Here is a 13,690-nt window from a genome sequence, read left to right as displayed (position 1 = left end):
GGCACCCATACCGTCTCCTATTTAGGTGACAGTAAGGGCTTCCATGCTAATTTGGGTAGCAATTACCGCTGGGTAACACCCTGGTGTTAAAAATTATATGTCTGTTGCGCTGGAAATGGCGTGCACTAGGGTCAGCACTACCACCAGCTCCCACATTAGGCCAGCGGTAGTGCTGGATTGGTATGCAACAAAGTGGCACCAGTAGCTCTACTGCCACTTTGTAAAAGGGCCCCTTAATGTCATTGCCTAAGGCCATTCTCTGCTTTCTTTTATATCTTTTCCTATCTATCATGCCTTCTGGTGCTAAGATAAATTTGCTACCAGAACATCTAAGTATCTGACAAGCAACTCTAACTCTCCTGGTCAGGTTTTCGGCCAGGATTCTTCCTCTCTCATCAGGGTGACTACACAAGGCACCACACTATGATTCTGAGTCTGTAAATGCACAAATATAGAAAGGAAGAAAGATGCTGAAAGCAACCTTTAACCAGGACTTCGTTGTATCCAGAAACTGCCCTGCCTCTCATTATCTCATTTGAGATTTTGTCCTTTCATTTTTTTTTTCTTTGTTCCTTAAGGTTGCAATGTATGACAGAGAGACTTGCAAGAAGAAAAAGCAAATGTTGCAGCACCATAAAATTATACATATGTAACAAACAGATATGGGAAACAAAAGAAGCAACATATTTAGGAAAAGGGATTCAATCCACAGCTGGGGGCATACAAAATACTTAAAAAGGTGAAAAAAATTAAGAAAGAAACAAGGGATAGGGAAGCAGGTCATAATATGATCTGCGACTACTACTGACCATCCCTCTAACTTGTGGTAAACCAGGCCCTGATGACACCATTTCTCTTTAAAGAATACTGTATATATATTACCTTATTAAACAACTAGAAAAAAAACCACAAGAACATTTTAAGCTGAAGGTTGCCACCTAAGTGTTTATGTCTTGCTTAATTAAAAATAGATGGTGTCTCAACTAACATGCCATAGAAACATCAGGACGTGCTAAAATCTTTTGATCCAGAAAGGACTCCTTGCCCTTACCTCAGCTCTTAGATTTCAGAGCCCAAGGTGTGTTTGAGGAAATAAACACACAACATAGATTACAGCTATAACTAAAGCCAAATTCAGGAGAGACTATCACACAGCTGCAACAATCCAGCAGCTTTGCCAGGTAAGTCTCTAACTCCCTCTTTCAGCTGAGCTGCTTTTATTAGCAAATTTCAGAATACAGATTCACTCTTTGGCATGATAACATAATTGGCAAGCAATGCACTTTTCCCTTTCTCAGGCCCTGTCCCATCATCTGTCTGTACACCATATCATCCTTCTTTGGCTAAGCTACAAACAATCTTTCTCTGTTTCTTTCAGGTCTAGGTCTCAAGGCCTTTTGCTAGCACATTTGGTTTTACAAATAATTAGCCTAAGCCAAGCATTTATAGTTTTGTCTTCAAGGCCACTGTTTTCAGCCTCAAAAAAACTTAAACTTCCTTCATGATATGACTGGCACAGACTTTTCATTTCTCCCTTATCCCCTGATTGACCCCAACTCTCTAGTTCTCCCAGGTCCCCTCCAACAGACCCCCACTTTGATTCTGTCCACAAGGAGAGAAAGGCAGTTGCTCAAATGGAGAAGCAGTAACATCGTCAGGGACAGGCTGCAGCATGATAACATTATGAACAGCAGGAGAGCTAGAAAACACATTGTTACTCAACTGCCAAAGAGAGCAGGCACACTACAGAAAACAGCACAAAACAATCAGTATAACAGTAGAGCCTATTATTGAAAGAAGGCGGCCATGAAGCCAGGCAATATTAGACAGCCAGCTACCAAACCAATCAGAAATACTTGACAGCAAACCTAGTCCCTGTGGTAGAGTGCTGAATATTAGAAGATAGGTTTCATAGGTCTTTAAGTTTTTGCTCAATCAGGACACTATTGCCAGTCAAATTAAAGCATCATACCTCCTCTAACTGCTCACACCCAAGATTAGTCCTAAGGAGCAAATAACCAATGACCAGGTAGTTTTGAATTACCACTTTCCTTAAAATATTGGTCTACTAGGTCAAGGCAACAATAAGGGAAGAGGTGAGATTAATAATCTTGGGTAGGGTACAAGCAAGGCTTTTCAGTTCAATATCTACATGAAACGCTAATTCAGGCACAACTAAGGAAGTAGCTAGTGCAAGAGTTTCAGCTTTAGAAAACAAAAGCACTTCAGAGTGACAGTCAGAAGAAAATTGGGTAGTGAATAATCTAGGGGAACGGTTATGAGCATGACCAGAAGAGGGCCACCTCAGAAATGCACCAGTGGTAAGTCTTAGAATAGCGCAGGGACCTTCTGAGGCATTAGCGGGAACATAAGAGAAAGCTATGTTCCCACAAAGGAGGAACCAACCTAGAAGTAAGTACATAGTAGAATAAGCAAAGGATACAGGGATTGTAGAAGCACAAAATAATCCAGGATATGTGACATTAGTAATAAATGTTGCATTTATTACTAATGTCTGGAAAGAGCCTTTCCCCTGGCCATAGGCACTGAGAAAGCCTTTCCCCTGCACGTTGGCACCGAAGCAGCTCCTCCTCTGCTCGTCGGCACCGTCAGGACTCCTCCCACTCGCATCACAGAGCTGTCTCCTCCCACTCATCGCAAATGTAACAAAAAAAATGTAACAGAGACTGAAACTCTTCACACTAAGGAGGGAAGTTATCAACTTGGGCTACCGTTAAGACATGCTATTTTACCACTAACTCATGCTATTTTAGCACAGGTCCCATAAGAAAAACACATCTTAACAATAATCCAGGATAACTTCACTCCCCCCCCCCTTGAAAAAAAAGAAAAAATGTTTATAGAAATTGAAAATCGCTGCTATATATAATAAAATTGAGCCGTCTAAAGCTCAAATGTAATAAAAAAAAAAAAAGAGCCAAGCTCATCAGTGATGTCACAATGGCTTGATTGCTTTAGACGGCTCAATTTTATTATATATAGCAGCGATTTTCAATTTCTATAAACATTTTTTCTTTTTTTTCAAGGGGGGGGGATTGAAGTTATCATGGATTATTGTTAAGATGTGTTTTTCTTATGGGACCGGTGCTAAAATAGCATGAGTTAGTGGTAAAATAGCATGTCTTAACGGTAGCCCAAGTTGATAACTTCCCTCCTTAGTGTGAAGAGTTTGTCTCTGTTAACCAGAGCTGATCTTGTGATGTCATAATGCCTTATTGCACCAATAAGAGCCAAGCTGATCAGTGAAGTCACAATGGGTTCATTGTCCTATATATGGCTCACTTTTATTACGTATAGCAATGAACTTCCCTCCTTAGTGTGAAGAGTTTCAGTCTCTGGTAACCAAAGCTGATATTGTGATGTCATAATGCCTCATTCCATTAATAAGAGCCAACCTCATCATGATGTCACAATAGCTTGACTGTTCTATACTTGGCTCACTTGTGATAATGTGATGTCATAATGCCTCATTCCACCAATAAGAACCAACCTCATCAGTGATGTCAGAATGTCTTGATTGTCCTATACTTGGCGCACTTTTATTACATATAGCAATGAACTTCCCTCCTTAGTGTGAAGAGTTTCAGTCTCTGGTAACCAGAGCTGATCTTGTGATGTCATAATGCCTCATTGCACCAATAAGAGCCAAGCTCATCAGTGATGTCACAATGGCTCGATTGCCATATATTTGGCTCACTTTTATTACATATAGTAGTGATTTTGATGTCTAGAGCCATTTCCTTTTTCTTCAATTAAGAAGGGGTGTTTTCAATGTGGGCTACTGTTATTTTACTATTTATTTATTAGGATTTATTTACCGCCTTTTTGAAGGAATTCACTCAATGCTGTGTACAGTAATAATAGATCAAGCATGAGCAATAGACAATTACAGCAGTAAAAATATTCAAAAGCAATACAAAGTATGGCATGGCATACTATTTACAATGTCAACACAATACATAATAGAACATTATAATTGATAGCGAAGGGTAAAGCAAAGATGTAACATATAGAAAGGTAAGAAAGTAGGAAGAGTTAAAAAGTAAGGTGATTGATTTGAAGAAAGTTGCACATGAGGTCAGAGACATGGTTAAATATTATCTCAGCTACGCTAGGAGTGGATAAACATGTCCCGCTGCAGTATTAGATTGTAAGCTCTTTGAGCAGGGACTGTCTGTCTTCTATGTTTGTGCAGCGCTGCGTACGCCTTGTAGCGCTATAGAAATGCTAAATAGTAGTAGTAGTAGTAGTAATTTTGAAATGAGAAACAGTCAGTAGGAGCTGTGACATTCAAAAGTGAAATATGAAATGGCTGATCTTTAGTGTATCACTTTTAAAAACCTTAGCGCCAATAGCTATTTCACTATTTTTTTAAAATTATTTCTTTATTCATATATTTCAATATATCGTCACAATACGTGAGTATGCAATCGGCATTTATACAAGAGGCAAAAAAGAAATAAAAGGAAATATCATTAACAGCCTTTCTGTCCACAAGTTTAGGAAATTTGGAATCCAGGAATTTAAAAATAAAATATATAGCAATAATTACAAACTAATGGTTACAACCTCTGGTTCAGACCCCAGCCTGCATTTAGGGAGGGCACACAACATTCAATTCCACTCTAGCATCTATAAATTGTTTTAACTGTTTTGGGTCTACAAATTGAAACTGTTTACCCTCAAGCATTACATTACAATAACAAGGAAAACGTAATATGAAAGTTGCTCCCAGTGCCAGCACCCTAGGGCGGAGTTCCAAAAAGGCCCTCCGTCTCATCTGTGTAGGCCTTGAGAGATCAGGAAAAAAACGAATTTTTGAGCCCAGAAACAGATTTTTTAAGTGTCTCAAGGAAAGCCTTAACACGGCATTCCTATCAGGCTCCAGCACAAAAGTAACAAGCAGAGTCAACCTCTGAGTAATTATCTCCAATGAACTTTCAAGGAAAGAAGTAAGATCCATTCCTTCCCCTGCTATCGGGGGATTTTTTTCCACCACTGCACCACTCCTGATGTAATAAGCCCAAGTAAGGGGAGGCAGTGAGTCCTTATCCATTCCAAGAATATCAATCATATATTTTTTAACCATATCCAAAGGGGAAATTAAAGGCGATTTGGGAAAGTTAAGAAACCTGAGGTTAAGTCTTCTAGCCTGGTTTTCCAGGTACTAGCTATTTCACTATTTAAATCCCTTCATGTGTCATGAAGTTGCTCAAATCACTCACAAATATTCATACAAATTTTTTAAAAGTTTTTTTTTTTGGACCATCAGAAGCAGCTGATATAGTTTTAGGGCCCTGTTTACTAAGGTGCATTAGTGTTTTTATTGCACCTACACTTAGTGCGCATGCTAACCATGTAGGCGCCTGTAGGGATATTGTAGGCACGTACATGGTTAACACACATTCTCCGAGGACAAGCAGGCTGCTTGTTCTCACTGATGGGTGACGTCCACGGCAGCCCCTCCAATCGGAAACTTCACTAGCAAAGGCCTTTGCTAGTCCTCGCGCGCTCATGCGCACCGTGCATGCGCGGCCGTCTTCCCGCCCGAACCGGCTCGTGTTCGTCAGTCTTCTTTTGTCCGCGCTCGGTACGGTCGTGTTTTCGCCGTGTCGTGCCCCGCAAAGTCGACCTCGTGCGTTCTCTTTGTGTTTAAAAAAAACAACAACAAAAAAACCATTCTGTGTGGAAAGGGACTCTTCGGTCTCTTTTCCCCCGATATTTCCAGCTTTTTTGCCCCGGTAAGTTTTCTTTCGTCGTCGGGGTAGGCCGCTTTTAGGCCTCGGGTCGAAGTTTTCTTCCCCTTGTTTTTGTGGTGCCTTTTCCGCCATTTCGACTTTTGATCTCGCCGGCGTGATTTTTCCGCCCATGACATCGAAGTCTCCCAGCGGCTTCAAGAAGTGCACCCAGTGCGCCCGGGTCATCTCGCTCACTGACAGGCACGCGTCGTGTCTTCAGTGCTTGGGGGCCGGGCACCGCCCGCAGGCCTGTAGTCCGTGTTCCCTTTTGCAAAAGCGGACTCAGGTAGCGAGATTGGCCCAGTGGAACGTTTTGTTCTCGGGCTCTTCGTCGACATCGGCACCGGGGGTATCGAGTGCATCGACGTCTTCAGCGTCCAGACCTTCATCCTCGGCCGCCAGTGCATCGAGTGCATCGAGGCATCGGCCCTCTGCATCGGCGCTGAGACATCGGACAGCTGCGTCGACGTCGGTGGTACCGGGACCTCGTCTGCTGATGTCGTCGGACGGTGGTGCTTCGTCTGGAGTGCAGGTGAGGGCTGTCCATTCCCCTGCTGGTGGCGGTGAGCCTTCGGGTGGGTCTCCCCCTACCCTGAGGGCTCCTGCGGTACAGCCCCCCCGAGACAGACCTCCTTCGGCCTCGGCCCCGAGGAAGCGACGGCTGGATTCTATGTCCTCGTTGGTGCCGGGAAGCTCCGGTGACATGCTTCGTTCCAAGAAGTCGAAGAAGCATCGTCATCGGTCTCCTTCCCGTGTCGGCACCGAGAGCTCTGGGTCGCCGAGGGAGTCGGCACCCAGTAGGCATCGGCACCGAGAGGACCGCTCACCCTCTGTTCAGGAGGTGTCGATGCGCTCCACTCTGGACAGCCCGGAACAGCCTCCACGCCCGGAACAGGTTCTGACGTCGACGCCTGCATCGACCTCCATGCCTTTCTCTGCAGCCGCTCTGAACGAGAGCCTCCGGGCCGTTCTCCCAGAGATTCTGGGAGAGCTGTTGCGCCCTACCCCTCCGGTACCGGCGGTGCTTGCGCCACCGGTATCGTCGAGCGTGGCGCCGGCTGGTCCATCGCCCGGGGTGAGGTCTCCGGCGTCGGTGCCGCGTGCGGTACCGGCTGCCGTCGCCTCCCAGGAGGGCTCCCCGACTACGTCGGCGGAGGGAGCTTCGCCGATGCGGGCGAGGGAGTCTACCTCTCGACGCCCCCATCGTGGACCTGGCTCCACAGAGTCGAGTCGGGCACGGTTGCAGACACAGGTCCGTGAACTTGTGTCTGACACCGAGGGTGAGGCCTTGTGGGAAGAGGAAGAAGACACCAGATATTTCTCTGACGAGGAGTCTGAGGGTCTTCCTTCCGATCCCACTCCCTCTCCTGAGAGACAGCTTTCTCCCCCCGAGAGTCTGTCTTTCGCTTCCTTTGTCCGGGAGATGTCTACGGCCATCCCCTTCCCAGTGGTTGTGGAGGACGAGCCCAGGGCTGAAATGTTTGAGCTCCTGGACTATCCTTCTCCACCTAAGGAAGCGTCCACTGTACCCATGCACCATGTCCTAAAAAAGACATTGCTGGCGAACTGGACCAAGCCTCTAACTAATCCCCACATTCCCAAGAAGATCGAGTCCCAGTACCGGATCCATGGGGACCCAGAGCTGATGCGCAGACAGTTGCCTCATGACTCTGGAGTTGTGGATTTGGCCCTAAAGAAGGCTAAGAGTTCTAGGGAGCATGCTTCGGCGCCCCCGGGCAAGGACTCTAGAACCTTAGACTCCTTTGGGAGGAAGGCCTACCATTCTTCTATGCTTGTGGCCAAAATTCAGTCCTACCAGCTCTACACGAGCATACACATGCGGAACAATGTGCGGCAGTTGGCGGGCTTGGTGGATGCGCTCCCCCCTGAGCAAGCCAAGCCTTTTCAGGAGGTGGTCAGGCAGCTGAAGGCGTGCAGAAAATTCCTGGCCAGAGGGGTGTATGACACCTTTGATGTTGCGTCCAGGGCCGCTGCTCAAGGTGTGGTGATGCGCAGACTCTCATGGCTGCGTGCCTCCGACCTGGAGAATAGAATCCAGCAGCGGATTGCAGACGCGCCTTGCCGTGCGGATAATATTTTTGGAGAGAAAGTCGAACAGGTGGTAGAGCAGCTCCACCAGCGGGACACCACATTCGACAAGTTCTCCCGCCGGCAGCCTTCAGCATCTACCTCTACAGGTAGAAGATTTTTCGGGGGAAGGAAGACTGTTCCCTACTCTTCTGGCAAGCGTAGGTACAATCCTCCTTCTCGACAGCCTGCGGCCCAGGCTAAGCCCCAGCGCGCTCGCTCTCGTCAGCAGCGTGCGCCTCAGCAAGGCCCATCGGCTCCCCAGCAAAAGCAAGGGACGAGCTTTTGACTGGCTCCAGCAGAGCATAGCCGACATCCAAGTATCAGTGCCGGGCGACCTACCAGTCGGGGGGAGGTTAAAAGCTTTTCACCAAAGGTGGCCTCTCATAACCTCCGATCAGTGGGTTCTCCAAATAGTCCGGCACGGGTACACCCTCAATTTGGCTTCAAAACCTCCAAATTGTCCACCGGGAGCTCAATCCTACAGCTTCCAGCATAAGCAGGTACTTGCAGAGGAACTCTCCGCCCTTCTCAGCGCCAATGCGGTCGAGCCCGTGCCATCTGGGCAAGAAGGGCTGGGATTCTATTCCAGGTACTTCCTTGTGGAAAAGAAAACAGGGGGGATGCGTCCCATCCTAGACCTAAGGGCCCTGAACAAATATCTGGTCAAAGAAAAGTTCAGGATGCTTTCCCTGGGCACCCTTCTACCCATGATTCAGCAAAACGATTGGCTATGCTCTCTGGACTTGAAGGACGCCTATACGCACATCCCGATACTGCCAGCTCACAGACAGTATCTGCGATTTCAGCTGGGCACACGTCACTTCCAGTACTGTGTGCTACCCTTTGGGCTCGCTTCTGCGCCCAGAGTGTTCACGAAGTGCTTGGCTGTAGTAGCAGCGGCACTTCGCAGACTGGGGGTACACGTGTTCCCATATCTCGAAGATTGGCTGGTGAAGAACACATCCGAGGCAGGAGCCCTGCAGTCCATGCAGATGACTATTCGCCTCCTGGAGCTACTGGGGTTTGTGATAAATTATCCAAAGTCCCATCTTCTCCCAGTGCAGAGACTCGAATTCATAGGAGCTCTGCTGGATTCTCGGACGGCTCGCGCCTATCTCCCAGAGACGAGAGCCAACAACTTGTTGTCCCTCATCTCGCGGGTGCGAGCGTCCCAGCAGATCACAGCTCGGCAGATGTTGAGATTGCTAGGCCACATGGCCTCCACAGTTCATGTGACTCCCATGGCCCGCCTTCACATGCGATCTGCTCAATGGACCCTAGCTTCCCAGTGGTTTCAGGCTGCTGGGGATCTAGAAGACGTGATCCACCTGTCCACGAGTTTTCTCGAATCCCTGTATTGGTGGACGATTTGGTCCAATCTGACTCTGGGACGTCCCTTCCAAATTCCTCAGCCACATAAAGTGCTGACCATGGATGCGTCTCTCCTGGGGTGGGGAGCCCATGTCGAAGGGCTTCACACCCAAGGAAGCTGGTCCCTCCAGGAACGCGATCTGCAGATCAATCTTCTGGAGTTACGAGCGATCTGGAACGCTCTGAAGGCTTTCAGAGATCGGCTGTCCCACCAAATTATCCAAATTCAGACAGACAACCAGGTTGCCATGTATTACGTCAACAAGCAGGGGGGCACCGGATCTTGCCCCCTGTGTCAGGAAGCCGTCAGCATGTGGCTCTGGGCTCGCCGTCACGGCATGGTGCTCCAAGCCACATATCTGGCAGGCGTAAACAACAGTCTGGCCGACAGGTTGAGCAGGATTATGCAACCTCACGAATGGTCGCTCAATTCCCGAGTGGTGCGCCAGACCTTCCAAGCGTGGGGCACCCCCTTGGTAGATCTCTTCGCATCTCGAGCCAACCACAAAGTCCCTCAGTTCTGTTCCAGGCTTCAGGCCCACGGCAGACTGGCATCGGATGCCTTCCTCCTGGACTGGGGGGAGGGTTTGCTGTATGCTTATCCTCCCATACCTCTGGTGGGGAAGACTTTGTTGAAACTCAAGCAAGACCGAGGCACCATGATTCTGATTGCTCCTTTTTGGCCGCGTCAGATCTGGTTCCCTCTTCTTCTGGAGTTGTCCTCCGAAGAACCGTGGAGATTGGAGTGTTTTCCGACCCTCATCACGCAGGACGAAGGGGCGCTTCTGCATCCCAACCTCCGGTCCCTGGCTCTCACGGCCTGGATGTTGAGAGCATAGACTTTGCCTCTTTGGGTCTGTCAGAGGGTGTCTCCCGTATCTTGCTTGCTTCCAGGAAAGATTCCACTAAGAGGAGTTACTTCTTTCTGTGGAGGAGGTTTGCCGTCTGGTGTGACAGCAAGGCCCTAGATCCTCGCTCTTGTCCTACACAGACCCTGCTTGAATACCTTCTGCACTTGTCTGAGTCTGGTCTCAAGACCAACTCTGTAAGGGTTCACCTTAGCGCAATCAGTGCATACCATTACCGTGTGGAAGGTAAGCCGATCTCAGGACAGCCTTTAGTTGTTCGCTTCATGAGAGGTTTGCTTTTGTCAAAGCCCCCTGTCAAGCCTCCTACAGTGTCATGGGATCTCAATGTCGTTCTCACCCAGCTGATGAAACCTCCTTTTGAGCCACTGAATTCCTGCCATCTGAAGTACTTGACCTGGAAGGTCATTTTCTTGGTGGCAGTTACTTCAGCTCGTAGAGTCAGTGAGCTTCAGGCCCTGGTAGCCCAGGCCCCTTACACCAAATTTCATCATAACAGAGTAGTCCTCCGCACTCACCCTAAGTTCTTGCCAAAGGTTGTGTCGGAGTTCCATCTGAACCAGTCAATTGTCTTGCCAACATTCTTTCCCCGTCCTCATTCCTGCCCTGCTGAACGTCAGCTGCACACATTGGACTGCAAGAGAGCATTGGCCTTCTACCTGGAGTGGACACAGCCCAACAGACAGTCCGCCCAATTGTTTGTTTCTTTTGATCCCAATAGGAGGGGAGTGGCTGTGGGGAAACGCACCATATCCAATTGGCTAGCAGATTGCATTTCCTTCACTTACGCCCAGGCTGGGCTGGCTCTTGAGGGTCATGTCACGGCTCATAATGTTAGAGCCATGGCAGCGTCGGTAGCCCACTTGAAGTCAGCCTCTATTGAAGAAATTTGCAAAGCTGCGACGTGGTCATCTGTCCACACATTCACATCTCATTACTGCCTGCAGCAGGATACCCGACGCGACAGTCGGTTTGGGCAGTCAGTTCTTCAGAACCTGTTCGGGCTTTAGGATCCAACTCCACCCCCTGAGGGCCCTGTTTGTTCTGTTCCAGGCTGCACTCTCAGTAGGTCAATCTCAGTTATGTCCTCGCCGTTGCGAGGCCCAATTGACCATGGTTGTTGTTTTGAGTGAGCCTGGGGGCTAGGGATACCCCATCAGTGAGAACAAGCAGCCTGCTTGTCCTCGGAGAAAGCGAATGCTACATACCTGTAGAAGGTATTCTCCGAGGACAGCAGGCTGATTGTTCTCACAAACCCGCCCGCCTCCCCTTTGGAGTTGTGTCTTCCCTTGCTTTGTTTGCTACTTATGGGACTGACGAACACGAGCCGGTTCGGGCGGGAAGACGGCCGCGCATGCGCGGTGCGCATGAGAGCGCGAGGACTAGCAAAGGCCTTTGCTAGTGAAGTTTCCGATTGGAGGGGGCTGCCGTGGACGTTACCCATCAGTGAGAACAATCAGCCTGCTGTCCTCGGAGAATACCTTCTACAGGTATGTAGCATTCGCTTTAAAAACAATAACGTACCTATAACGCTGCTTAGTAAGCAGGGCCCTTAGTGTCTAAATAGACACATCATGCCACTAAGCTTCCTCATCAGTCCTAGTTTTTTATATAATAATTTCACAATCCTTCTTTGCAAAACTTTTTCACACATAATAAACTGAAAATCAATTCATGCAAGAAAGTTTTTAGTTTCAAAACTTGAACTTACCTGAATAACTGCAACAATGAATGCTGCCATTTGGAGAACCAAACCTAGTTCTCAGAGGTGAGTTCCGAATTGACATAAGGGCAGTGCAGTTAGCCAGAGACACAATCAGATGTTAGGACTTTCAAAGTGCTCTTAAGTGTTTGATTCATCCTCAACTTGGCCAGAGCTTTCAGGATTATAAGGAATGTGCAACTGCCTTGAACCCAAAAGCCAATTCCAAGCCTTCCCAAGCATGTGAAACAAAAGCTGGGCTCTGGTCAATGATAGAACCAGGGGCAGACCCCAAACTAGAATGAATTTGGACCAAAGTTTTGATGGTTGCAACAGCAGTTATTGAAGTGGACGGGTATGCTTCCACCCATCCAGAGAATGGACAAGTGACAACCAAGAGCTACTGCATTCCCCCTTTGGCAGGTGGGAGTTCTGGGTAGTCCAGTTGAAGATGGAGGAATGGTCCTCTGGGTTGCAGCAAAGATCTGGGAGCTGGTTTCAAAGGGCAGCCTCTGTGGCCTGCAGCCCAACAGTGATAGCATGCCAGGGCCACAGCTTCCACAGTGGAGGCAAAATCTGGATGTAACCATAAAGAGTTGAAAATGGTGCACATAGTAGCAGCTGATGCATGAGTTAATTGATGCAAATAAAGAACAATAGAGTAGAGCACGTATGGAGGGCAGACGTAACAATCACCATATTTCCACAGTTCATCAGAGGTTCAGATTGCCCCCCATGCACCCCAAGTAAGCTGGTCCTGTAGAGAAACCTGAGAGTTAAAGTCAATTAAATTTTGCAAGGTGAGAGACTGTGGAGACAGAGCAGCTATAGCAGATAATAAAAGCAAAGTTGGGAAACCTGTGGGCCCAAGGCAGTTTCCTTAGCTGTGGCATCTACATAGGCATTTCCAAGGGCCTTAGTGGAATGTGAAACAGTATGTCCTTTAACTTTTAATACAACAACAATAGCAGGCAGTTGGACATTCTGAAGCAGGCAGTGAACGTAGGCAGAATGTTTAATAGGTTTATTTGCAGAGGTGAAAATTTTCTGCTGGGTCCAGATCTTGCCAAAGTCCCAAAGTACACCCAAAGCATATGTGCTATCTGTATAAATGTAACCTGCTAAATATTGGGAGAGTTCCAAATCATGAGTAAGGGCAAACACTTCAGCCTGCTGAGCACTGGCAAAGGACAGAGAACCGGCTTCAATTTCAAGTTTATTCAGAATTTACTGTCCTGCCCATCAAAAAAGCATGTCTAGTTGGCTTACAATCACAAAATCAGAAGTACAAGCAGTGTACCCATAGACCAAAGTTTCACTCAGCTGTCCAATAAATGGACCCATCCACAAAAAGCAACCAATTAGGATTATTCAAAGGTACAGGTGACAAATCAGGTCTAGCTTTGGACTCAGTTTGTACATGTATAGAACAAGCAAACTAATTCTAACTGCGTAGAGCAATATCAATATTAGAAACTCAACCACTCTCTACTTGCTCACAATCCACAGGATGCAGATGAGACCAAGAACTGTTATCATATACATTTATTTAAATATAGCCTCATACGTCCAGGGTACCTTTAAATAGATTTAGGACACCGCTGACTGACATTCATCATTGGCTACCTCCACCTACCCAACACTGCAGAGAAAAACTCTCCTATTTACAACTACTCATGAGAGAAAAATCTGCAATGTTTAGGCATATGGGAAAAATTCAATTTAATAAATCTACAGTTCCAATGCTCAACCAATCCAAAATATGACCCAACAAAACTTTTAATAAAGGGTCTAAAAGAAGAAAAAAATGTAATTACTACTAAAAATTTCAAAAAACAGACAGCCAGGTTAAACAGATCTGTGTGCACACTTAACTTAGCTTTGTTCCCAGAAGCTCAATC

General features: G+C 47.2%; 1 protein-coding gene across 6 annotated transcripts in view; it reads left to right on the top strand.

The window, feature by feature from the left end:
- The window catches only part of ANO7 (anoctamin 7), a 413,838-nt gene that overhangs the window by 217,185 nt on the left and 182,963 nt on the right, over positions 1–13,690 (top strand). The gene's annotated exons all lie outside the window — the stretch shown is intronic.

The sequence above is a fragment of the Microcaecilia unicolor genome, chromosome 10 (genome assembly GCF_901765095.1).
Source record: "Microcaecilia unicolor chromosome 10, aMicUni1.1, whole genome shotgun sequence".
NCBI classification, from domain to species: domain Eukaryota; kingdom Metazoa; phylum Chordata; class Amphibia; order Gymnophiona; family Siphonopidae; genus Microcaecilia; species Microcaecilia unicolor.
The sequence above is the reverse complement of the archived record's forward strand: the minus strand, read 5'-3'. Positions and strand labels throughout refer to the sequence as shown.